The sequence below is a fragment of the Scatophagus argus genome, chromosome 1 (assembly GCF_020382885.2).
Source record: "Scatophagus argus isolate fScaArg1 chromosome 1, fScaArg1.pri, whole genome shotgun sequence".
NCBI lineage: Eukaryota > Metazoa > Chordata > Actinopteri > Scatophagidae > Scatophagus > Scatophagus argus.
Genome location: NC_058493.1, coordinates 18,342,993 through 18,358,960, shown reverse-complemented (window position 1 = coordinate 18,358,960; position 15,968 = coordinate 18,342,993). Strand labels below are relative to the sequence as shown.

The window sequence follows — 15,968 nt, the reverse complement described above, 5'->3', positions numbered from 1 at the left end:
TGTAAAAGCAGTATTTTTCTTGCATTATGAGACGTTTGTGCTTCTTATTTTGTGCTCTTGTCTAATGCCTCATATTTTGACGTTTGCTGCAGGCTGTTCTGTGAAGAATCACCATTTAACTGCAAAACAGTACTGAGCTCTGTGGAGTAAAATCAGAGGAGAGGGGGTGGAGGCAGCAGCTTGTTGGAAAAGTGGAGCATCATGTTCTTATTCCAAGTTTATTTCAGTATTGATGCACCCTACGAGCAAAAGGTAACTGCATATCAGGGAGCAGTCAGCACTCTGGTAAATACTTTACTGGTAAACAGCGTTAGCATTAGCTGGACTGCTGGCGTTTGGAAGTTACTGATCTGACTGAGTGTCTAACTCTGTCCATATTGGATTGAATTCTCAGCATATTCTGCAAAGCATCAAAATTTTTGCAGCTCTCTTCCAAGTCCCTGTACTCTTTCTTTGCTGTCCTTTTTTGTAAATACCTTCTCTTTGCTTCTTAATCTTTCTACTTAGATCTATCCAATAACAGGGGTCTAATTCTTTATATATCATAACAAATAGTCAATATAGGTCTAATTTGGTTTAGTTGGTTTGGTTAAAAAGTTCTTTCTTCAACACAAAGTCTTTTTCTTTGTGAAGTCATTCTATTTTGGTATATTACAATTAAAGTAAATTTGTTTAATACCCAATAAGCTGGTGTAATGAGCATAAACACTCGATTAAAAACTACATGCAAAACTCTACATGTGCTAACATTAAAAACATTCTGCCATACTTGTGATGGGTCCCACATGTGCACATACTGTCACCTTCATTTGCTCTTTGGGGTTAAGTCTTACCTCTGCTTGAAGCTAATTTTTCACAATGAACAGGAAAGAATGAGACCTGTCAGCTGAATATAAAGTTAAAAGTATACAAACTCAATTGGAGTTCACTATGAGTTTCTAGAGAAAGTGATAAAGGAGAGAAAGAATCTTCTCCATTTCATTTATTTTAAAGATGGAGACCTGACTTCCTGCTGCTACTCAGGAAATTGCAGTTTCAACTGAAGTGTGCTTTCTGCTTTCTCTCTCTCTCTCTCAATTTTGCACAGACATATACTTGCAGAGAAAAATACAGACAGAATGTAGTTTTTCCTTCTTCTTCTTCTCTTTTGCTTGAAAAAAATGTGATTGCAGACATAAATGCCCACATAAACACAAATCTGTTCCAGATGTCACTGTTCTTCTACAGGGATGTAAAGGAGGATGGCTCATCTAACCTCATTTAACCACCTATAAAAAGTGCAGAATAAATGTATACATTCTTTAGATGACAGATGTCACATTAGCAATCAATACAAGGTCCAAACAAATAAATCATGCTCTTAAAAGGGCCATGCCACAGGCAAATGGAAAATATCACCCATGCTTGTAATGAAATCACAACTTATGCTTCTAACTTAAAGCATACTGCAATTGGCTCCATCCAGGGTTCAGCATTAATGATTCTTTTTATCTTTGTCAGATTGACCTAAAGAGTAAATTCAAGCATTATGGGGGAAAATCTGACTTTCCGAGATACAATGTATGTTTAAATTTTGTGATCCATGACATAATCTCTGTTGACCTTCATGAAGCTGCCATCTAGCATCTTCACTGGGGTAAGCTGTGATCACATGACCTTGTAAACATTTAACTGTATGGCATTAAAGTGCCCTTACGACACTTACGCATCATTATCAGACATATGTTAATACACTGTGTAATAACCTGACTGTTATGCTGCTTGTAAATAAAGAATAAAGGCACTATCAGAGAGAGACGGAGTGAGAAAATGAGTTTCCTCTCAGCTCTCTCATTGACATTCAGTGTTTGTTCTCCTTAAAGCCTCCCACTCACTTGAGCACGACAACAAGAGAGCAATGCGGGAGACGGGAAGAGAGGGAAAGCAGAGGCTTGGTGAGCAGCAGAAATGGCACAGGACCACAGAACGCAATGCTCGCTCCTCCGCCATTCTGCCTGCCACTGTCCATCTCGCCACTCGAAGCGCACCACAGACACACCCTCCTCCTTCACCCTTGACTGTTACCATGGAAACTCTTTGTTTTCCAGTGCAGTCTCTCAGAGGAGGTCTGTCTCAGCCAATCATCAAATAACCCCCTTGACAGAACAAACACACATTATCCGAACGATGCTTCTGTGCTTCTAATACAGACGTTTTCTGGAAACATGGGAAACAGCTACGCTTTTGGTGCAGCAGGATTTACAAAAAAAATGGTTTTAAAGTGAAGAAGAAACTGGTGCCGTTTTTTGCTTTGTTTGCCTTTCTGCGGCATTTTTAGACAGTGAACACAGACTTGTAATTTCTCAATGTCTACTTGAGTCATGCACAGTGTGTGCATTTTAGCCGTCAGCGCGATGTTGGCTGTAGACTTTGCTCTGTGTTTAAGCTGAACTTTCAACAAGATGCAAGCAATGCAGTGTTTTTGATCAATTAGTCAATGAAGTCAACAAAGAAGAAAGAATAGCAAGAAAATACACACTGTACCTTTTAAATACTTGTTCCATGTGACCACTAAATGTATCCAGAGCAAACTACCAACCAGGTTAACTCACAGCGTTAGTACACACTTCAGCTCACACTTAGTGGGCTCTGAAGTTGGCCAGGTGGTGCATGGGGCTAGGTTGGCCTACATTTTAAGAAGGAACATGAAACACGCTTTAAAGTTTTTCTGGCGATAAGCCCAGCATGCAGAGAGCAAAACACAGCTAAATGGCCCCAGAGGGAGACAGATACTGGGGCGAATTCACAGGGTTTAATTGAAGATGTCGGCTGGGTTAGGATACTGATGAGTGGAATGAAAGAGAGTGAGACAGATAAAAAAGCATTAAGTTGTTTTAATATGTGAAATTTTTAACTTAGGGAAAAGCAGCCCTAACAACACACTACCTGTTCACTACTACCACTGCACACATTGGCAGGCGGGAAAGCATTTTTGTTTTGGATTTAATGAGAAATCCTCCCACACCGCTCTCTCCCAAGCAGGCTGAAATCTGACAACGAAATAAATGAGCATTAATATAACAGCCACATAAAAAGACGGAAGATAATAAACATTGTGGAGATGCAGCTAATTAAGTACAATGGCTGTTTGTCCTATCTGCCAATAAAATGTGGACCGAGAATATGCAGGATAAAAAAAGACCCAGTATTGAATTTTTGTCTGAAAGGGGATTAGTCATTATTGTGTGGGTCCAAGTCCGGGCATGATGCAGCATGTAAATCTCAGGAAATGCAAAGAGAGATTGAAAAGGTGTCTGAAAAGCAAAAAGTAAAACTCATAGGTAATTTAAATAATCAGCATAAATGGAGTTTTATGTCATTCATGTTTTAATTAGGAAAAGAGACATTCTACTGTAGCAAAACCATTGGACGAATGATTCAAATGAGGCTGCGGTCAGTGGACTAATGCATCAGCTGTGTCAGATCCACTCAGCTCCGACTGTTCAATCATATGACAATTATAAGAAAAAATAAATTTAATATTCAGGTATCGAACTCAGGGTTAATTCAACTAATTACAGTGTATGTTGAGTGAGTCTTCACATTTTTTTTCTATTGAACCTTTAAGTTACAGTTGTAGTTGCAGTGCACTGAGCTCTCTCGACCACCATAAATACGAACCCATTCTGGTCTGCTACAGTGACCCGTCATTCCTCCCGTTCCTACTGTCATTTACAGTCTGGAGATGAAGGTGAGAATTGCTTCCTGGCTGACACAATAGCCCACCTGATCCCTCAGAAATCTTCCATGATCCTGCTTCTTATTGCCCCCTCTCCAGAAACAGCCTCTCGCCTCAGACCTTTAATCCCCATTCATTGTCAACTTTTAATCAACAGCAGAAATTTCTGAGCGGTCTTCACTCTCTTAACCTCTGTCACATCTTTTCAAACCAAAATTACTGCAGCGGCTCAAAACTGCTGCGCCAGGTGACTTCTTGTTAATGACTGGTGATAAGGGAGGTTTGACAACTGACTCATAATTACATTTAGGGTGGACAATACACCACAGTTTCAACTCTATTCTCCAAGAGTCAGCTCAGATACTGACTACGGCAAAAACAGCATGTACTTCCACTCCCACGAAGCTGTCTTCCACATTGACAGATGCCTGAGAAAAATGCTAATAATATTCATTGAATGTGGTGATGGTCATTGTATTCAGTGACAGCGCAGAACAGAGCAAGCATAACTGGGCTGGGAAATATCCTCATATTGAGAGACAGACAGGCTGAGCGGTAATGGCTGGGCCCGCTAATGCAGTTTGGTGGTAGGCACATGAAATAACTTCAGGGTCTGGTCAATCACACAACCCCTTGGGGAAAACAGGAGGAAAATATTCATCAGGTGTGACACACACGTACTGCAGTGCACAGTCCATCAGCCATAGTTTTCCCTTCTCCACATGTATACATGCACACATAGGCTACATGCATTTGTCATTGACAAACCAAAATGTTGACTGTAATTAAATATGAGCCAACAACAAAGCACACACACGCTCAGGTTCCCCACATGTCAGTGTTTGCTTCTGATAAATACAACAGGGTTGTTTTACTCATCTTTGCTTTGCAGTGATGCCATTTGCAAGCCTGACCTGCACACATCTGCACATCCTGAAATGGACCATGCATGCATGCCGCTTAGCTTTGTGTGAGTTTTTGTTTGGTTTCAGTATCGCTGCTGGCCAGCTGACAGGCTGAGGATTAATCATGCAGACAGGGTCTGCTCGGCCACACAGAGGAGCAGCACCACTTCTGACAAGAACAAAAGATAGAAAGACAGACAGACAGGTACAAAGAGGCTTGGATTGATTATCAGCCCTGTCCCATGTTACACTGATATGTGTGTGAGTGTGTGTATTGGACCTGCATAGCAGTGTGTGCTGACTGTTGACACTAGTTTGTTGCATCTGACTGCCTGACTGGTGTTTGTGTGTGTGTGTGTGTGCATGCGTGTGTGTGAAATCGTCACATCAATCCTCCTGAAGCAATGACAGGTTCAGAAGGGGGTGTCACACCTCCAGCATCCTTTATGTTTTATTGTACCCAAGGGAAACACACTGAGGCAGGCTGGAAGATTGAAATCTGCCCACTCCGACTCCACTCACTTACACACATTCACACACACAACCCATAATACATAGCCTCATGTTGCAAAAGCAGCTCTATAGGGTTTTTCCGTATTCCCTGGCAACAATTCTTTTATACATTCGAACTTCAGAACAATAGCTATTCATGTCTGTTACATAATCTGTAAAGTTGTTTTTTCTTTCTTTTTAAGTACATTTACGTTTGAAAGACAGAAAAGCCATCTGTGAGTCTCTTCATGTCAACTATAAAGCTATGCTAATGAGTTTGGGGAATTGTTTCGGATGGAAGGTTGGAGAAAACAAGGAGACAATCATCACAGCAGCAAGTGTAGTTTGACAGAGGAGGCAGGCCTGCTATGTAATAATGTATGATTCAAAGCTATTTTAAGATTGTGGATTGCTAAACCAAGATTTCTTTGGGGAAATCTCGCTCACATTGCTCAGTGCAAACTGTGCCAGGCAGAAACACAGTCAGTGCCTTGGTTTCGTAATGAGGCTGGCTCCAGCTCAGTGTTCTACCTAGACAAGGTGGGAGAACATGTATCTGTTCAGATTTGGCATCATCACATTGCATCTGTTCTGTTTGCCCTGGTTTAAAAAGTAAGTGTCAATGCAACGCAGGAAGGCATCCAAGAGTAGACATGATCACAGTCATCTTTACTTAGACACAGCTCTCTTTCTCTTTTTCACTTCGATCTCAGTGGAAATCAACAACAAGTCTGGAGATAACAAAGTGGATAATACACCAAGATCACATAAGCAGTTATGAAGTGTATTTCATGTCGTTTTCTGATTAATATCAAGACTAAAACCGTTTGAAGGGGAAAAGTCACAAAGGGTTCAGCTAGAATGATGATTAAGGGTTTAGGATTGGACTGTGAATATCAGTCAAGCTAAAACTAAAAAAGGGAGTGCAATAAAACAGAGCCACAAGCGTTTATAATCACTAACTGGTTAACAGACACAGGTTCAAATAACTGTTAGCCTGCAGATGACATTCTTTCACCTATTTTGCAACTGTCATTTGTACAAAAATGATTTGGGTTGCAATTAAAATAACAAAAATGTGGAAAAACTGCTTTACAGCACAGTCTGTTTTTCTACCAGTGGCATTTCTGCCTAATGTAACTGGACTGAGGGTCTAATGAGGGCGTCATGTGTTGTACAGACCACAGACTGTGATTTCAAGCTATATACACAAAATTGACTTGCACTGAAGTGACAATTAATATAAAAAATGCAACATATGTATGTAGTACGGATATACTTTCCAAAACACTAAAATACTTACAAAATACTAAATCTAAAAGTTAAGAGTGCATCGTGACCTTCAGAGTAAATGTAGGATTATTTTACAGTGATGATGCTTAAGCCCCATCAGTATGTACAAATGGCTCATTAAGAGAACTGTCATGCTTGTATTTATTTTATTAAAGGTCAGATCTGAGGAGACATAAATCAGCGCCAAAAATGGCAGCTGCATTGCCTCAGTCATCTCACTGTGATGTGTTGAGTACTAATTTCACTGTCCCTTGGGATGCAGCCAGGGATCATAAGAGACAGCGTGGACAGTGAAGGGTCTGGGACGGCTCAACAAAGCTGGCTGACCAAACAGGGCCAACAGCAGCGCTGATCCTATGACGAGAAAAATCTGGATTATTGCAGCTCTCATCTGAATCCCCTTACATCACATTACTTTGAATCTGGCCTCTCTGCTCTAAAACTAAACCATGAACCTTTCCCCCCCATTTAGTGCATATAGTATTAAGGGGCAGCATAGCGGCCTTGTGGACAGAAACGTTGCCGTCCAGCTGGAGGTTTCTCTGGGCGAGACGCTGAATCACCACAGGTGCTTAGTCAATATTTGGCATATGACCCTGTGCTCTGACCTTCTCTTCTCGATCTACAGGAGCGAATAAAGTGTCGACCACTACAGGAACTTGTGAGAACATCAGTGACGAGCTGAGGTAATGTGAGCAGCCACTGAGTCATTTTAGTTCCAGTTAATGCCTGTGCTGACTCTGGAAGGGAGCTGATCATTACTCCTTTGCTAATACCTAATAATTAGCTACTATTTTGAAATATTAGATCCAACCTCTGACTGTTTTATTTTCCACGCAATTTTTTTTCCTGCCTAATATTGCACACTTTATCTACCTTGTTGAGGAGAGCAATAATATTTTCTATGAATTCATATGTTGTGCTTTTTGTTGTTTACTTGTATCAAATACTTCCTCAATTCATCAAATCAGTTATTGGTATAGATTGGTTACTCAGTAAATGACTCTGACACATCCTTTGAAATGTAAGATTAACACCTAAAAAATTCGGGTATCAAATACTAGGATTAAAACTAAAAACTAAAGCAGCTTGTTGTGTTACAGTAAATTATTTTTATAGCTCAAGATGTACTTTCTAGGAATCTGGTAATATAGCAAACAGAAAACTCATTCAAACTAAGGGAAAGATTCAAATTCAGATTTCAAATTGAACAAGAAGCCTTTGTGTCAAATTTGAATTCCAGCACCATAAAAAAACAACAACACAATTTTAAGCAAGGTTGGGTATATGAGCTCAAAGGGATCAATCAAATATTACTAGTATAATTCAGAGCAGTTTAGTTGAGCTACATGGCAGGAACCCGAGGAGCAGGAGGAGGAGAGACAATATGTGGTGGAAAATATTAAATTTTAATTTTTTTGTTTCTGCAGTCTTCTCACACAAGCTCATACATTTATGGCAACCTCATATATTTTGTGCCGGGGGGGTTGGCAAATTTGACTTAACTGCAATAAGCAGAGGAATTTTCATGCTATATTATGATGTCGACACGGGCACATGTACAGCGCTTACGCACACAAAACACTGACTGTGGGTTTTCAGATAATTGCAATTCCTAAGAAGAGCAGAAGAAAAGAGAGGAGAGGGAGAGCACAGACCATTCCTCATGCTGTTAACAGCATATGTGATGACAGATGTGACTGACTTCATAACGTTGCAGCAAATTCCTCTATGACTTAGGGGTTAATTATCAGTACATTCGCAGTGTGGTATCACAGAACCAGTGTACACATCAGTGAAGCTGCTTTGGCTTTTGATGATTTATAATGGGTCACACAACTGCTGATTTCTTTGTCCTTCCCTTCATCTTCAAAGGATTCGATCAAAATAAGTGAAGCACAGCAGCTGGCAGACTGTGCGCCCATCACTGCTCTGCAATGGATGACTCACATTTCAAATGCAGCCATGCCTAAATCTGGTCTGGTTCCTAAAGTTCACCATAAGGAACTCCAATACAAGTATGGTTGTGAGGCTCCTATCAGTCATCTGGTTCTGGAGTCACAGCTCCCTCCAGACCACACTGTGGCTTGTAGTTTGAAAACCAGAACAAACAGCCCTGCCCCGACTCTTGTTTATCACTTTACAGAAAAGGACGCGGTCAAAATCAACAGTAAACATGAAGCAGACAAGTGCGACGGATGGAAGAAGTCGACAGATGATCGATGATGTTCGACTGACTACAATAACAATAGCAATACTCTGTCGGGATGATACAAAGCTCTATTAATTTCTCTATCTCTCTCTGAGAGGATGGTACTGCATTAGGGTGGATAAATATTCTAGCAGAATATTAATAAATAATGAGAGGAGGCAATGATGAGTGGTTCACAACACTTCGGATTGCTTGACTGTTGTTTTTGCATCCTCCACCTTTTCCTTTCCTCCACCCTTGTACAGAATGTCTTCAGCGGGGTTCTACCACGATGTCCTCCCTCCTCCACCATCACCACACAAGCTGTCTCCCTTATCTTCTCCTCTCTCCTCTCTCCTCCTTCTGCTTCATTCCTGACTTGTCACCCTGTACAAGTCTATCTATCACAGCATTTTTGACAGAAAAGCTTTAATATCAACAATGATAACGTTGGCATCCTCTTAACATAATTACACAAGATGACCATCATTCGTGGTATTATAAATAAGCGTTTTTTTTTTTTTAATTTAATATGACCTGGTAAAGGCACAGAAATCAACAACTCAACAGCAGTTAAGTTACAAATAGTGCATAGTTTGTTTGTTTGTCAGCCAGCCATTGCAAATCATTAATGATGTGCCACCTAGGGAAGCGTCATATCAATTAATGGGTTTTGTCTCTGATGCGTAAAAATACTATTATAGCGTGGAGTGTGTGAGGTTTTCTCTCTGATGTTCATTGGCCTCGTCAACAAGGACTTGTGTAAGTTCACAAGACAATAAGCAAGGGATTTACTACATAGATTTCTGTTACTTGCAATGCTCCATCATACAGACGAGGATATGCTAAGCAAAAACATTACAGATGTGAACTTTAATGCAGTCGTAAATATCAAGAACAGTCACCTTGCTGCCAACAAATCTTTTGACCCTTCCCTTCCCTATTTTTTTTTACCCTTTTGTTTGCTTCAACGCCTGTGCGGCATGACTGAGTGGGCAGCCAGGCAAGTTAAAGAGCTCCCTAGGGCCGAAAGGTTGCTACGTGTGCCTGTTCAGTGCCCAGAAACGGGTTGCCGGTGCACAAAAACACCAACAACAGACAGTAGTCTTCCTATCATCATTGTCGTTTCTCTATAATTTGGGAGAACTTGACCACTTTTCATGTGACGTTATATGAATTTCTCACACACTCCTCAGAATACCATTATACTGTAATAACCTGCCAAGGCACAATAAATCAGACTTACTGATATCAGTAGGTAGGCAGAGCAGCTCTACTTTTTGCTCCAGGAAATGACCTGGAAACACAAAAGGAGAGAGAGCATCAAGCTGAGCATCAAACTGACAACCCACATAAAAGCCACACAGTTCGACATAAAGAAAGAGCTTTGATCTCTTTCTCCTGGCTGGATGTGCAGAAAATACGAGGGGCAATGATTGTTTGTTTGGGTCACATGTAAGAGGACATCTGTTTCATAAAATAAAGCAGAATTGCATCATGCTAGGCATAAAAATATGATGTCAAAACCCTTTCCTGAGACAGATCCACACTGACACTCATCTTTCCATAAATTGTATGAAATAGGATGGGATATCACACATAATAATATAACTAAGAAAAGGTAATAAAAGAATTTAAAGTGAAGTTATGTTCAGCTGGCTATTGTAATTTTTATGTATATCTACCAAAGGCTGAGAGAGAAAATATAAATATCAAACCAATACTTGCACAATATGTATATATAATTTGCAATTGTAAAACATATAAAACACATAAATACAGACAAAACAGCATGTAATTCTAACATAATGAGATTCCGCTTCTGATAAATCAGAAGTATGATGCACTTCCCAGCAGGATTTTTCTCATTATTTTTGTTATATCAGGACATTTGTTATTCCAGACATCCACAATTTCAAGAAATGTCAGGGCAGGAGTTACAGCAAAGCTAGTGAAACTGAAACATTAGCTCAGCTGTATTCTCCAAACTCTGACAGCAGGGCTTCACCATCTGCCACTAAGCCAAGGCCACATGTTACATCTCATCCTGAGTGCTTTTGTGACAGCCCCAAGTTACTGTCCCCACTCAGCAGTTGGATCAGCTCAACCAGAAAGCACACCAGCAGCATACTCACTGTTGGTGTCAGTAAGATAATGTTTTAACAGCAGCCAGTATGGGTTGTGTTGTGTGAAGCGATACAGTCAGAGAGGGCTTGGAAAAAAAAAACAGACAGGTGTAAGATGTGGTGAAGATCACAACAGTGGTAGCTATGTGTCAAAACAGAACAACCAATTTGCCATGATTCCTAAATGATACAAAAAGATGCTTCAAAAACGGCTACTTTTAAATAAGAATTACAAACACGTCAAATGCCATTGGGTCCCGAGCAGAGATGTATTGGTTTATCTGCTTAAATGTTGGAGGGAGGAAATAAAGAGAACTGCATAATGTTTTCTTTTTTTTTTTCAACTTGCACGTGATCAACACTCATTGACTCATTCTCCCAAAAGGAATTCACCGTTTCCTAAATAGGATAAGACGAGACAAGAAATACCTGAGAGTAACACAAAGAACAAAGCAGCTAAAGAAATCTGTTGGGATGGAAAATACCAACTTATGTGCTTACTTCTACAAATACTAAAAAAAAAAAAAAACAGAAAAAACAACCAATATTCAATATGTGTGTAGCTAATATTTTCAATTGCAACACACACACACACACTTGCATACAGTACTTGTGAGGACAACGTTTTGAGTTTCCACAACTACCCGACTTAAACCATGACATCTACATGCGTGATGCCAACACTGAAGTACAAAACATACACCAGCGCCACCCCAGAACTATGACTGGCCAGGCAATCATTTATACCATTGCCCTTTGTCTTTGTCCCATGTTGCAAGTTACTTGCCCACAAAGGAATGCAAGATTTACTGGACCAAGATGGCATTTTACTTAAGTCTGAAGTCTTTCTCCTTAGATTGGCAAATGGTTATTCTTACAGGCACTTTTTTGGTTTCAGATGGTAGCTGAGTCCACATAAAGGCATGATGTGAACAGGCTTTTTGTCCCTACAAGGTTTCATATAGATAACAGACACGGAGTTACAAAGCAGTTACAGTGACAGTGTCTGTCCCATCTAACCCACTGCTGTAATTCACCACAGCTCCCCTCCTCCTACTTGCATACAGCCCTGAGGCTTGTGTTGGTCCCACAGGTCCAACTCACACTGCAGCACACTGCAGCGATACAGTGTTTGAGACAAAACACTCAGCAGATAACACTTACGGCTGACCCAAATGGAGAAAGAAACGCATTTAAAAAAGCGGAGATGCTCAAATCAGCTGCACTCCAGGAATGTTAGACTGCTGTGCAGTCCCCTCATTCCCCACACCATATTATGTTAGATACTGTGATGCTAAAATGGCAACATGGCAAAACCACATTTCTTTTACAGTTTCTGTATCAGCCTAAATCCAGATACATTAATCACTAACATATATTTATAACACCCATCACCTACAACTCTCCCCCATGCCTGTTCTGGCCTCAAGACACATTAGCCCACAGAAGCAGTCTAAAAAGATGACGATGATAGCAGGATTGTTTAGCATAATTGTTTGCAATGAAGCCAGCCATCAACCAGCAGCATTAAAATGTACTACAGATAACCCCACACAGTTCATCAAATGTATCAAACATTTAAATGTGCAAACTCTGCAGCAGATAACCTGTGGCTAACATAGTCACACTCAAATATGGTACATGTACAGATACATGGTAAGCTTTACCTGGCATCTATGTAAACCCGAGTTTCGATTTCACACTTTTCTTGTTCTGTCTATGTGTAGAAGTGTGAGACGCAGGATCAGACATCAGAACCCGCCACCAGCCAAACGCAGGTGATTTTGTGTAGTAGCAGGTGAAGCTGTGCAAGCCTCAAGCCAAGGTGGCAAGTAAATAAAAGTAGTAGCCTAGCAGAGAAATTTGTGACACACCACAAAGCAGACTGAACTGTGAGAATATGGTATAAGAAAATATAGCCTATTGTTTGAATATTGCAGAACTCTGTTTTATTATTTTTCACCTGCAGTTACATGGTTAAAAAGTGAAAAAGTTCATTTCACCTGGTGATGTGGAAAGATGAAGCCTGCAGGTCACAGACACTGATAAAGGACTGTTCAGTGAAGCAGAAGACATCTTGTGTCCACCACATTTACATATTCATAGATTCAGAATTTCTGAAAAAATGCTATTCAAAGCAGATTATTTTTATATGTTTAACATGTAGACTCAGTATCAGGGGGAAATGTGGTGCATAGACTCATATACTCGCCATTTCCTTTACTGGCTTCGGCATCAGGACAGCCCTACTCTCACTGCCCTGCTCACTCTAAAACGTTGCATAAGCTGTTCCCTGGCATTTTACACTCCGTCAACATTTTACAAGGTTGCTCAATGCCATGCTTTTGTGACCTCCTGTCCCAGAGAAATAACTAAGCTGTCTTTGCTGAATTACAGAGGCAAGACATCAAAAGGCACAGCAGAGATAAACAAGCCGCTGGCTACTAACAGTCCAGTTAGGATGTCTTGACCTGCGGCTTTCCCGTCAGTGCTGTTCAGCAGCCAGTGTTAAAAGACAACACATTTAATTCAACATACACATTATTCCAGTCCCGGTTTAATACAAGAATAAGGTGCATAATATTTCATCTTACATCAAGACAGGGTAATGATAAAGTAGTACTGCAAACGCTGTCACAAGAACTCACGTTTTTATTTTCAGATTCATTATCTATTCAATTCAATCCCACCTCTATTAATTCACTCATTAGTATTCTTTAGCTAACCTCAACTCACCCGAGGCTGAGAGGTCAGCACAAACAGCTCCAATTTCAGCATGTAGGACCAAACCAAATGACTGTTCTTGAAATTATTGCTGAGGTGTAGAACATCTCTTTTGACCTTTGAAAGGCTTCCTGAGTCGAAATCAGAAAGTGCGTGACAACTCTCTGACGCAGAGCTTCAGCAATTAGCTTACTGCAGTGTACTACATGTTGTCTGTTTATGTATCTTGACATGTACAATACTTCACAGAGCCATTGTTTGAATACATGACGAGCCCAAGATGTATTCAGTTTTTGTACATAAAAGATATTGGAATTTGCTTTGGTGAAGCATTCAAGAAGTGTTCACAATAATGCAATATATTTGTAATATATCGCTGCTAAACATGTACTCAAAATGTGACTTATTTGGCATAACAAGATGTGTCTGTGTTTTGCCAAACGTGGGCCTGCTTTGGAGCAAGCCCTAAAGGCACAGTTCCTGATCAGCCTCACATTAGCACTATTTTCCTTCACTTTCAGCTTCCCACTCATCATTCATGATTGTTTTGACCCTGTGTGGGTGTGTACCCTCTAGCAGGGTGTGGACATTTCAAGTCTGCTGTATTTTTGATGAGACACTACCATATTCATTGTCCACTGACTCTATATTCATGGACGTTTACCTCTCAGAAAACTGAAAGCCATTTGTGAATGCTGACACTCAACAGCACACAGCTGACACACAGCAGCCAGGATTATATCAGTGACTGAGGTCTGATTTTAAATTAGGTGTTTGTATTTTGCTGTGTATTTTGAAATGTGTGTGTAAAAAATAATATTTATTAAATACCTACATACATACCAAATAAAATAAAAATAAAGGTATCCCTCCAAAAGCACACTTCAGTGAGCAAATCTCAGGTATTACATGAGGGTTTCAAGGCACAGAGCCACACACTGCATACATGCACAAGCTAAATAATAACAAACTCAAACATCCAGAAATGACTGGATATCGACAAAGATGGAAAGATACTCATTACCATAATCAACACAGCCGCCTAGACACAGACCTGTTGACTTCCTCTACTGATTTTCACTCAAATGCAGTTCCAAAACATTGCAGTGCATCATGGGAAAACATCAGAACCCGGTAACACAACAACATGATAATAATAGCTGAGATCAAATAAGGTTAAGTCACAGACTGACTAATTAGAAAAACGGCTGGGAAATATTAGAAAAAATGAGTTGAAAAAAATGAAAAGTATTGAAGTATTGATGTACTGTTACATTATCCATGTCTGAGCTATCCACAGACCAGAACACAGTAATATGGTCCTAGCAAAACCTTAACGGTGCATATTAGCACTTTTTAAATATAAATATAATAAACATATGATTATTAATATTTCACAACACATATGCACTATGCATGTGTTTTAAGTTACCAAAGTCACTTGCCACTTAGGGATTATTGGGTACTGGTGTAGTAGAAGAACTGTTTAGTTACATACAGGTGAAAGTGATGGCGCTGGGAAGAAGCAGGGTCCCATATCTAATAAATAAATTACACAGTATCAGATAGGTGCACAGACTCGGCTGCGTTTACAGGTATAGATATCAGAACAACCCTACTGCACTAAAATGTTATAGAATCTTTCCTGCTAAACTACTGTAACCCCAAAGGTGAGTGAGTAATAGCAATAGAAAGATGGCCAGTATAACAACACTGCACAACAAAGAGGAAAATTTGGGTCAGAGATGCTACAGCCACCTACCGAGCCTGGTTTTTGATGTGTTACTGATGTTATGAGAGTTTTTTCTTCAGCATTCACCACAACACACAGCATCACAGCAGCATAGATGGCTGTCTCCTCAGACAACCTTACCACGCGTCCTCCAGGCTAAAGGTTAATGAGAGTGTGCTATTCAAGATTCTGACAAGGCGTTTGGTGTGGAGGCACACCAAGATGTCTAAGGTTAAACCATATGAAAACTGAATGCTGCTGCTCTACAACAAATTGACATATAAAAAACAAATGCAACTTGCAATAAACCAGATTTAAAATAAACTAAACGAGATTGGAACTCAATTAAAAACAATTTGTCTGTACTAATGAATGATCATAAATACGGTGTGTGGAGTGATGAATACATTTTTCATATAACACAATGTCAAATAAAGTTGAACTAAGTTAAATTCTTTGTTTTTTTGCGTTTTAAGACCTCAACAAATACAATTTAAGATCCAAAGAATGAACCATTTCCATTTGACGGAAGAGAGATACAGTTTATGGAGTCATAGTGTGTATCATCATTCCACTTGAATAAATGGCATCTGTTTACCATGTGAGGAACAGCACGTCAACCCATGAGAAGCTGCGAGGGAGCCAGAGGTTTCAGGTGTGCTATGTGCATACAGTGCAGGCATTAGCACTGTCCTACTAGCTGTCGTTGGACCATTTTGATTTTCATGTGAGAATCAATGCCCTTCACTTCCATGGTCCCTAATGTGAGAGCCCAAAAGTAGCCAAC

The 15,968-nt window shown here is 40.0% G+C and overlaps 1 protein-coding gene across 5 annotated transcripts in view; it reads right to left on the bottom strand.

The window, feature by feature from the left end:
- Positions 1 to 15,968, bottom strand: part of apba2b (amyloid beta (A4) precursor protein-binding, family A, member 2b) — a 53,417-nt gene that overhangs the window by 27,237 nt on the left and 10,212 nt on the right. For 3 of the 5 annotated variants that reach the window (XM_046388808.1, XM_046388801.1, XM_046388843.1), the window contains exon 2: positions 9,846 to 9,896. The exons of the other annotated variants lie outside the window; for them this stretch is intronic. The gene's annotated coding sequence lies outside the window, so the exon portion shown is untranslated. The remainder of the gene's footprint in view (positions 1 to 9,845; positions 9,897 to 15,968) is intronic. 5 annotated transcript variants of the gene reach the window in all.